Raw genomic sequence first — 12500 nt, forward strand, 5'->3', positions numbered from 1 at the left:
ACACTTCCGTTGGGTTTACTTCAAGAATTTCGCAGTGGCAGTTAGGGTATTAGTATTAACTTTATCAATGTGCCTGAAGCGACACAGACTCATGGGTCGAAACATATGCTGTACTTAATAAAAGTCTAACACGAAATCTATTCTCCTACTATCAATTAATACCATATATATATATATATATATATATATATATATATATATATATATATAAATTAAAATAGACTGCAGTGTGCAATGTTTTACCAAAAGGGAAACCTATAATCGTCACTAAATATGACTAAGGTGTTAGAAACATCTACGCTACTAGAAATAAGAGCTAATGTTCGTTGACTATAGTCAATGCACATGATTGCACATATATATATATATATAGACAAGGACTATAATCGTCAGAAAACAACGATCGAGAATTCCCTAAAATACATGTATGTATGTATGTATGTATGTATGTGTACGTCTCTCACTATCTCTAAGCATATATGTGGTGTGTGTGTGTGTGTGTGTGTGTGTGTGTACTATATTATTCTGCTCATTTTTGTTCACTAAAATGTTTTACATCAGTTATATAAAGTCTGACATCAAATTCCTCCCTGTGTCTTTATTCACTCTAAAATCTTTGAAGAAGTTTAATTACACAGAAACATGTCTAGAATTGTCTCCGTGCCGTTGAAGATCACAATCACTTTTAACTGAAATCCATATCTAATGAGAATTTCTGGGTTGTCTCCCTTAGGTTATGAGTAAGAATTAGTCGTTTAACTAATGTTTGCTCTCATCACAAAATTTAGAATTTTAATTAATTCAGATTATCTGGTCTATTATATCAAGTATGTTAACATCTCTCTTAATATGAATGCTTTGTGCAGCAGCGGTCTGTGGAAATATTTGCCAATCATTTTTTTTTTATTTCTCGGTAAATTTAGTCTCATTGTAAGTTCATTCATAAAAATATGAAACACACATATTCTCTGTCTGTCTGTCTGTCTGTCTCTCTGTCACTGTCTCCCTCTCCCTTCCCCCTCTCACACTGTATCTGTCATCAGACTGCGGCCATGCTGGGGCACCGCATTGAAGAATTTTTAGTCGAATGACTCGACCCCCCAATACTTATTTATTCAATTCTGTTGCCAAACTGCTCAATTACGGGGACATGAACGGATCAACTCCGGTTGTCAAGTATACACATATAAATTGTGTATGTATGTTTGTGATTTTAGAAAACACAGGATATATATGCACACACACACACACACACACACACACACACACACACACACACACATATATATATACACGCGCACATACACACACAGTAATGGCGGCGAGCTGGCAGAACCGTTTAGCACACCGGGCGAAATGCTTAGCGGTATTTCGTCTGCCCGCTACGTTCTGAGTTCAAATTCCGCCGAGGTCGACTTTGCCCTTCATCCTTTCGGGGTCGATTAAATAAGTACCAGTTACGCACTGGGGTCGATATAATCGATTTAATCCGTTTGTCTGTCCTTGTTTGTCCCCTCTGTGTGTAGCCCCTTGTGGGTAGTAAAGAAATAACACACATTAATGTATGTATGTGTGTACGGATATTTGTAAGTATAGTAGACATAAAAACATTTTGACATCTCGGCAGGATAACGTTTACTAATATATGCATATTTTATTTTTATAGGCGTTTCAGAGATACGTCCTTCTGTTAAAATATCAGCTTAAACGCTAACAAATGGCTCAACCATGGCTCTGACAGACGGTTAATTACTAAAAGATAATACTCAGTGAATAAATAATTCGGTTCAGGAATACCTGCTTACCTCAAAATCACTCCTAACTATTTTATTGCTTTTCCTAGTAGAACACTTGTGATGTATTTTCCCTATCGATGTAAGTCATGTTTTTTTCTTTGCAATGTATGAATAGGTTTGTCTCGCTTTCCTTTTATATTCCAGTTGCATAATATTCAGTTCTTCGTGGTGAACAGCTACTTGTAGTAAGATTTCATACCATAAAGTCCTTCTGTTCCAACACCGGCTGATGAAGCGAGTAGTTGTTGAAACATATTGACGACCGGGAAGGTTACTACAAGGTTAAATTAATGCATTTTTTCTTCATGTTAGGTTTACGTACCCTATCTATCTATCTATCTATCTATCTATCTATCTATCTATCTATCTATCTATCTATCTATCTACCTGTCTGTCTGTCTGTAAACACATACATATATATATGCATATATGTATGTACGTGCACACACTCGCACCCGAACACTCATATATACATACATACATACACACGTACGTACATACATACATACATACATACATACATACATACATACATACATATGTATATGTGTGAGGGAGAGAAAGAGAGGGATCTTGAACTAATGTTAATGAATGCAAAATGAGAAACGTGGAAATTAACCAAGGAAATAAATGCGTCCAAACCTTAGAAGAAGGCCGACAGCTTGTAGATTGTATTCATAAATAAGTAATATTAACATCTCTCTTTATCCCTATTAGGATAAAACATTTAAATCGCTTCCATATATCTTGAAAAATTACTTCAATATGTCGGCACGGAAAAGTCCAACTCGGTTTCTCTAAGGATTGAGCTAATACATTAAAGAAACAGAATAAATATATAAATAATTGTTAGACATTTTAATCCGGCTTTCAGCATTTCGTCAGCTAATTATTGTTTCTGACATAGAGATAAATCCTGAAGTTCGAGGTTGGGAAATAGTCAATTATATTGATTCTAGTGTTGGGCTAGCTCTTTATTTTACCCGAAAGCCTAAAGGAAAAATTAACCAAATTCAACGCAACTCCAAGTCATCTGAAAATAAGCAACTGTAAGGGAATGGTATAGAGCAGTCATTCTCAGATTCTCAGCTGGAGTCCATATGGCTCATATGGAGTCCATATGCCTCATATGGGGTCCATATAAGCTTTTGCTATTAAAATCTATCTGCCATAAATTGATTATACTTTTACAATGCACAAAATATTTTAATTTTTTAAATACAATTCCTAATAATATTTGATTATAGAAATATACTCGGAGTTTTTAAACATTGAATGGCTAAGAAGACCAAACCGAGTAAAATAGGAACCAAAGGGGATCCATAGATAAAAAATGGTTGAGAAACACTGGTATAGAAGATTCGACTTATTTCAAAGGCAAACTTAAACAAAGTGGAATTTAATTGTTGATTTCCCTACTCTTGTTTTATTACTCAAAACCATGATTTGTAACACCTCAGTTTCTGATATTTTTCACTATAATTTTTGATATTCCACTTTCTGTTATGCTACACCATAGTTCTGATACTGGAAATTCTACAACTTCACAGTATAGATACCTATACGCCACATTTCTGATACTCTATCTTTTTTCTTCGCACCACAATTTACATTTTCACACACTACACCATCATTTCTCATGCACTTAGCCATTATACTCGTCGTCTTATCTCCCATTACTCCAGCGTCATATTTTTCGATACACTACATGCCGTTACACTGCACATTAATATCAGTCTGTGTTTATTTCACTACATCGTAATTCTTTTCTAGTTTTGAGAAACCTAATTTCTGAAGATTGGTATTTAAGCAATGTGTTACATATCCCAGAACCCCAATAATTACAGGTATAATCCTGAACTTGTAATCTGGATAGAGTAACAGCAGATTTCTCAATAGTTCAGCGTAGGTTTTCCTCTTGTGTCTATGAATGTGTGAATGTATGTATGTGTATGGATGTATGTATATACGTATGTCCATATGTATGTATGTATGTATGTATGTATGTATGTATGTATGTATGTATGTGTGTTTATGTATGTATGTATGTATGTATGCATGTGTGGACAGATGGATGGTTGGATGACCGGATGAATGTATGTATGGTGTATGTCTGTATGTGTGTGCGCGTGTGTTTGTGACTATTTAAAACTTTGCTCCAGATTATACTATACTAGCCTAGTGCTGGTGCATTCCACACTGGCTGTGATTTCCTGAATGTTCCATTGTATTGAGGGGGGGAGGGCAAGTGTATGTCTCCATCTGCTTGTGACAAAACAACATTGCTGGCGTTGTACCTCAATTAGAAACACACACACACACATATGAATGCATGTATGTATGTATGTATGTATGTATGTATGTATGTATGTATGCATGTATGTATGCATGCGTGTGTATGTGTGTGGGTGTTTATGTATGTATGTATGTATGTATGTATGTATGTATGTATTCTTGTTTCTGTCATTAGTTGTGGCCATTCTGTGGAACCGACTTGAAGTCTTTTAGTCGAACAACTCAACCCCTGTTCTTTTCATTATATTAAAACTGGGGCCTATTTTATTGGTCATTTTAGCTGAACCGCTAAGCTATAGGCACGGTCAGCCCGAAGCTATTGCAGAAGATATTTACTTAAGGTGCCTGAACCGTGAACCATGTGGCTTGGAAATAAACTTCTTACCACACAGCCACACATATATATAAATGCGTATGTGTATCGGTTCCATTGTTTTGACAGTTTAACAGGATTCTTACCTTTAAAGATTACGATTTTTAATTTGTAAGTATCCCATTTAAGAAAAATATTAACTTGTAAAACTGAAAGATAGCATATCCCGTTGCTGTAACTCGATCTGGAAAATCTATAGTAATTGTCACCACAGTACATTATTAATGGTGGAGGCGCAATGGCCCAGTGGTTAGGGCAGCGGACTCGCGGTCATAGGATCGCGGTTTCGATTCCCAGACCGGGCATTGTGAGTGTTTATTGAGCGAAAACACCTCAAGCTCCACGAGGCTCCGGCAGGGGATGGTGACGATCCCTGCTGTACTCTTTCACCACAACTTTCTCTCACTCTTACTTCCTGGTTCTGTTGTGCCTGTAATTCAAAGGGTCAGCCTTGTCACACTGTGTCACGCTGACTATCCCCGAGAACTACGTTAAGGGTACACGTGTCTGTGGAGTGCTCAGTCACTTGCACGTTAATTTCACGAGCAGGCTGTTCCGTTGATCGGATCAAATGGAACCCCCAACGTCGTAAGCGACAGAGTGCCAACACACAGATTATTAATGGTAAAATAACTACTTTGCTAATGACCAACAAAAATATAGTAATCCTTTCTGCTGGAAGCACACTGCCTCAAATTTGGTGGGGAGGGGACTAGTCGATTACATCGACCCCAGTACTCAACTGGTACTTAATTTATCGACTCCCAAATGATGAAAGGTAACGTCGACCTCGGCGGAATTCGAACTCAGAACGTAGCGACAGACGAAATACCGTTAAGCATTTCCCCAGGCGTGCTAACGATTCTGCCAGCTCACCGTCTTAACAAGAATATAGTAATGATAGCGAACAGAAGTGGTTATGGCGTTTATACATTTACCAACGCAGTTTATGATGTAACTGGAAGAAGTTCTGGCAAAGAATGAAACTTTAGTCTCAAGTATGTTCCACTAAACTTCTGACTACGTTCAACCACCGTTAAGAGGTTTCTGTGCGTGATCACTCGATCAGATAGAAACAGCTGCCAAAACCTCCATCAAATCAGAACCTACCGTCTTCCTAGAGAACAGATACATTGAACAGTACAGTCGGCTTTTGACTACGTTCAGCCACTGATAAGAGGTATCTCTACGTGCTCGTTCGATCAGTTAGAAATAACAGCCAAACTGCCCTCAAATCAGAACCTACCATCTTCAGAGAGAACAGATACGTTGATCAGTATATTTTCTGACTTAAAAAAAGATGGGATTGTAACGGTTGTAATGTTTTTGATCTACAGTTTACTTGTCTTCCCGATCAAGTTTGAACTGGGGATAAACAACCCCATCACCACCAACACCAAATTGCTCAATTACTGATACTTTCTTTTGACCAGGGTATACTTCATTAAACGTTCCTAGTAATTACTATTGAGTAAACCAAGTTTTATTTTAAGCTGAGGCCATTGCTTTCACTTCTTTAATGCATTTGGAAAAGGTTTGAATATCACAGTCGCCATTTTATTTCTCTGAGGCCAGTGAGTTGTTAGCTACTTCTGAACAGCTAATACGTGTCGTATGAATGTGTTGGATAGATCAATATATTTGATTAATTTGAATATATTTGTAGTTTGTATGTAGAAGCAGGTAAATCAACCTGAGAGGTATTGGTGAACCCGGGGCTATAGTGGAAAACATTTAGCCACGGTGCCGTGTAGAGGTACTGAAATCGAAACCACATTGCTACAAAGCTTGTTAACCACACAGCCATGTTAACCATACAGCTATATTTGTGCCCGTATTTAGCTTTATAATATGCTTTGTATAATTCTAGTTATCTCATAATTGCAATAGAGATATTTGAACGATTCATGAAGTATTTCCACTCAGACATAAGCAACATATTAACACAGTGTAATACCCTCAATTCAATCACTTTAACCAATGTTATTAACAACCTCTTTTTTGTATTTATAACAGGACCAATACAGCAATTGAGAAGAGAACAGTCAAATGTATCAATCCCATGACTAGAATCTCAATGGTTCTTCGCGAAAGTCAAGCAAGATTGGATTAGGATATAAAATGAATAAATGCTACATGGTATTTTATCCGGTATTCTATCATTTTCCTTTTCTATCTGGTTGTTACAGTCTTGTATCTTTTTTTCTTTTTAACCTTTTACTTGTTTCAGTCATTACACTGCGGCCATGCTGGGGCACCGCCTGAAAGAATTTTAGTCCAGTGAATAAACCCCGATACTTTTTTAAGCCTGGTATTTAATCTATCAGTCTCTTTTGCCGAACCATTAAGTTACAGGGACGTAAACATACAAAACACCAGTTGTCAAGTGGGGTACAAACATAAACACACACACACACATACACACATGTATATGTATATGTATATATAGCACGGGCTTCTTTCAGTTTCCGTCTACCAAATCCATTTAGAAGGCTTTGGTCTGTCCGAGGTTATAGTAGAAGACACTCACCTAAGGTGCCACGCAGTGGGACTGAAACCGGAACCATTTGGCTAGGAAGCAAACTTCTGATCACACAGCCATACATACATACATACATACATACATACATACATACATACATACATACATACATGAACACTGCCAGTCTGGTGAAAAGGGGACGTTTTCTCTGTAGTATCTGTAGATGTCTACCAAGAGCTGAACTCAGTCATCAGCAGAGCCACAAAAAGAAAATAATAATAATAATAATAATAAGTATAATTTTGTCTGAGCGCAGAGCTAGGTCAATGTCGGACAGTCCCACGATGGCCTAGCTAACCGAAACTTCGAAGTCATTGTTAGCAACATTCTTGTTTAAGAACAATAAATAAATTTGTACTCTACAAAAGTACAGAGTAACTTATTAGATTAATGTAAAATTGTTTTTATTATAACTGAGCATAAATGTAAACATTGATATATACACACACACATATATATATATATATATATATATATATATATATATATATATATATATATATATATATATATATATAAATATATACAGGGTGTCCACAAAGTCTGGGTACCTGGAGTAAATAAAATCATAACAAACAATTAAATATAAGAAATAATGATTTCTTAAAGTATGTGTTAATCCCCATGTACCCGGACTTTGTGGACACCCTGTATATATATATATATATATATATATATATATATATATATATATATATATATATATAGACGGACAGACTCACACACACACACACACACACATACATTTATACAATCTCACATGTGCATACATTTACACACGCACACATACATACATACACACGCACAAACACACTTACACACACTCCCTCCTTACACACACATAAACACACATGTATTCGAACAAGTAGAGAAGAGTCGTGACATAAATAAGTTCATAAATTTAAATAAATAGAATAAACACATTTTAAATCTCAGTTTCCTGCTGAAGATTAAACACTTTTAGGATTCATGTGGAGTTATCTCCAAGCAATACATCCTTCTCTTTATCAAGAGCTTAAACTAAATGGTTTAATATATTTATCTGAGTTGAACCAGTTTCCTAAACCTCGCCTTCCGACAGAAATATTACATTTTATTTCTTACTTCCATTCTCCTGAACTAATACACGTGACAAACATTAACACATACACACAAAGTATGCTTGTTGCTAGAAAAGCAATGATGAAGAATTTGAATTTGTGCAATATTGTATTGTAGGAGAGAGCTTCAGCTTGGAACAGTTTTTCACTGTTTTACCACAAAAACGGTCAGCTATCTTATTAATATAAAGTAAGTGATAGATTAAGTAGAATGGGCGCTTGTTTTTATGGCTGAAGAAAAATATCACAAGAGACAGTAATGTATACAAACAAATACATTGGGTTTAACAAATGTTACATAATGAATTGAGAAACTTAGGTCACAACATTATCCAAGCAATGAGCATTGATATCCATACACAGCATCATTCCTTTGTCTTAATCCTGCTGAGTAAGAATATATTTCTAAGAGGAGGCCTAATGAGACCGAAACATATCTTCTGTTTTCACCAGTTAGCCTAAAAGACCAGAACAACTCCAATCTGTATTATCTATATTGTCCCAAAACATTCGATCAACTGATCTTATTAGAATTATCTTCTTTGCTTGCTATGTATAAATCTTAAACAATCCTTGAGAGTCGGTTATTTTTTATATATCTGGTTGACTGATTTTTTTCAGTTTACTGCTCAGATGTATTTGAAAACTTGCATTGCAAAAAAGACGGATGAGATATTTTTCGGTCTCCACTATATTTGGAGTAAAAGTACCTCGATTTCTGTGAGACTCTATGATTCCATTTGATATTTAGCTCCTTCTAATGCGGTAGGCCACTTTATATCCATCAATCTATCTATCTATCTATCTATCTATCTATCTATCTATCTATCTGTCTATCTACCCGTCCATCCATCCATCCATCCATCCATCTATCCATCCATCCATCCATCCATGTGCGTGTATATGTATGTATGTATGTATGTATGTATGTATGTATGTACGGATGGATGGATGGATGTAGTATCATATGCGTGTCGTACAAACATTTGACATCTTCCACCCTCTTTCCTGTGCTCGAACACAAGCATACACTCGTGGACTCTCTCCCACTCTCTTTCTCTCCCTCTCTCTCTCACGCATAGACACACGCACATACTTGCACATGCATATACACACACGCACACAAAAACATACACATACACTCACTTTCTTTGCATGTCACACATATACGCAAGTACCCAAGTGTATCTAGGGTTGTGCATATATTTGTGGGGATATTTGGGGGAATTATTCAGAAAGGGCGCTAACTCAGGTTACTTCCCACTGAGATTTTACTCACACAACTGTACTTCCCAATCCATGTTAATATTCTGGTCAAGCATAACTGTTCTAGTTTTTTTAGTTAGATTACTTGTTCAAGGAAAGTGAAATCTTAATTGGAATAAAATACTTTGAATGCTTTGTGATATGTCGGAGGAAACTGAATCTAATTAAACAGATCAATGAAATGCCATGTAATTTATTTAACCTGCTTGCAAAACTCTTTGAAAGAACATGATTAGATCTGGGGATTTTGAAGATTTTAGGATTTTATATTTCTGCTCTCAAAATAATTTCAGGCAATGCTCTAAAGTAAGGATCTATTATAACAAAGGCGTGAGACATACATGGAAGAATGCTAAGAAATGTCTTTAATAACAGCCCTGCTAGCACAAAGCTTGTGTGTTGATTCTTCAGATATGACACGTATACAGCAAAAGGATTGTTGTTGTTATTGTTGTTGTTGTTACTGAGCATTCATCCTAGTGTGACCATCCTGTCTATTACTGGTATGTCAACACTCATATACACCATTATATATATGTATATATATATCGTATCTTTTATCCTTTTCTACGAGGCCCGAGATTTTTGTATGTAACTGGTAATTAATTTATCGGCTCCGAAGGGATGAAAGGCAAAGTCGACCTCGGCGGAATTTGTATATCGTAACTTTTTATCGTTTATCTTTTACTTGCTTTAGTCATTAAACTGCGGCCAAGCTGGGGCACAACCTTGAAGAATTTGTTGTTGAATGAATCCACACAGCCACACTTGAGCCTGTATGACTCTATTGGATATTTAGCTTCTTAACGCGGCATGCCACTTTATTCATTCGTTTGAATTTATTTCCCGAAAAAATGTGAGTATCTTTGTTCTGATGAATTTGTTTTCTCTTAAGAGAGCTAGAAAAAACTTAGTAGTGTCTTAAGCATTTTCTCTTATAAGAAAGACGCATACTATAAGAGAAGAATGATTATAAGATCTCTCTTTCTCTACTAATGACTATGTATGTAGTACATGAAACAAACATTGATGTTTCAAAATCTAGAGTAGAATACAGTTATTTATTTTAATATAGTTATATTATCTAGTTTATTTCTGTATATAGATGCTTAACAGTACACGTATTTTAATTAACTCTGTCGAAAAACGTCGAGAATAATCCATGTGGGTGTGTATATATGCCTATAAAATATATGTTTAGTTGCACATCTAAATATCCTGGAAATAGCATAATTTATATATGCAGATGTTGATATAGATATCTGCATAAATCTTCAGATTTACCAGATAGTTTAAGTTTCATTTTTTTTACGTATGCAATCGCCAGCGGAGGAAGAAACGGTCTTGTAATCATACACATTGAATCACAAATACGCAGTTTGTAGAAGCACAGTAGATTTTATTTTGGCTTTTATGTATTTATTCATTTCTGTTTTTGCGAAAGTAATGAAACTACGGAACAGGCAGGAACGTCGAAATATAAGTGTAATATATGCATACTCACAACAGCTTTCAGAAGATAAATGTGAATAAATTAACATTATGAAGTGCTCTACTGCTTTAAAAAAAGGCCTAAATATTAGACGAAAGCTTTGCAATATATACAATGCTATATATTAATGATGCATGAATGTTAATGCCATCAATATATCTATCGCCCGAGATTGGTTGTCTGTCTATCTTTATATTTGTATAGATGTCCAGCTATTCGCCCATCTGTCCGTTTGTGTGTCAGTTTGTTGCTTTGCCTGTCAATTATTTGCATATTTATCAGCCTGTTTGTATAATCATCTGTTCAAGTAGAACACACACGAACTCACACACACTTACATACACACATGCACACAGGTACACACGCACACACGCACACACACATGCACTTATAGGCATATAAATGTCTTTCTATGTATGTATGTATGTATATATGTATGTATGTATGTATGTATCTATCTATCTATCTATCTATCTATGTATGTATGTATATATGTATGTATGTATGTATGTATGTATGTATGTATGTATGTATGTATGTATGTATGTATGTATCTATCTATCTATCTGACTACATACATACATATGTATGTGTGTATATGTGCGTATGCATATATGTGCGTATGTGCATGTGTGCGTGGGCTTGTGTGTGTATGTCTATCTATCTCTTTGTCCGTAAAACAAGCCTCTCTTATTCTGTTCGCCCAGCCATCCCATCTTTTGTCTACAAATCTACAGGCACACGGATACACACATACACACGCAATGCATACGTAAATATACGGAAGTAGCCATCTTCCATACATACATGTCTCTCCATACCTCCATTAAGTAAACTATTTGTCCAGATACACACACAAGCACATGCTCAAACGCACACATGCATAGACATACATGCAGTCCCGCAACGCAACTCTCATGTACATATACACATGCACAAATGCATGTGTATATATATATAACAATATGCACTCCCACACGCACGCACATACACACCCAACCCCAAAGACCACCAACCCACACACACTCACATGCACGCGCACACGGAGACATAAACATAAGTACATGCACCCACATACACATATAAGTGTGTCTGCAAGAAGTAAACTGACAGATTTATGACAAATTTTACGACAAATTTGTATGGACATGCATCGAAATTCTGTTTTTGCATTGATATGACTAATATTCGTTTCCTTCTCTTTAGATTGTGATATACCATCCAGTAACGCTCGTTTCAAGGGGTATGGATTATTGATCACTCTGAGGGTGGATGTCTAAGCGATGAATGCATAAGAATAGCGGAATACATGTTTCTATTGTTAAGAATAATTGTCCACCCTATAGTATATTGAATCGCAACGCAGTCAAGCTAGACCAGTGGTTCTCAACTATTGTCCATATAAGATTTTTGGGGTCTACACAAGCAAAGTAGTAATTTTGGGATTCTCATTAGTATTTTAAGTGTCCATGAAAGCAATTTTGCTTTAGGTGTATTCATTGCAAGAAACAACTAGGTTTTTTTTTCTCTAACATTTTACATTTCTATCTTTGAGGACAAATGTGTAGCAATAATCTAATGTAAACTTGGAGTGGGAAATCCTATTGAAAACTTTTCCCATTTAATAAGATCATAG

General features: G+C 35.9%; 1 long non-coding RNA gene across 2 annotated transcripts in view; it reads left to right on the forward strand.

Annotated features, from left to right (window-relative positions):
* Positions 1 to 12500, forward strand: part of LOC106880380 (uncharacterized) — a 22505-nt gene that overhangs the window by 8877 nt on the left and 1128 nt on the right. The window contains exons 2-5 of one of the 2 annotated variants that reach the window (XR_008265369.2): positions 1667 to 1875; positions 6481 to 6615; positions 10070 to 10228; positions 12071 to 12500. The exon at positions 12071 to 12500 is cut by the window's right edge and continues 1128 nt beyond it. This is a non-coding gene — a long non-coding RNA (uncharacterized LOC106880380). The remainder of the gene's footprint in view (positions 1 to 1666; positions 1876 to 6480; positions 6616 to 10069; positions 10229 to 12070) is intronic. The other variant, XR_001410736.3, reaches the window with a different exon arrangement.

Source organism: Octopus bimaculoides, chromosome 13 (genome assembly GCF_046866305.1).
Source record: "Octopus bimaculoides isolate indiv1 chromosome 13, ASM4686630v1, whole genome shotgun sequence".
Lineage (NCBI taxonomy): Eukaryota > Metazoa > Mollusca > Cephalopoda > Octopoda > Octopodidae > Octopus > Octopus bimaculoides.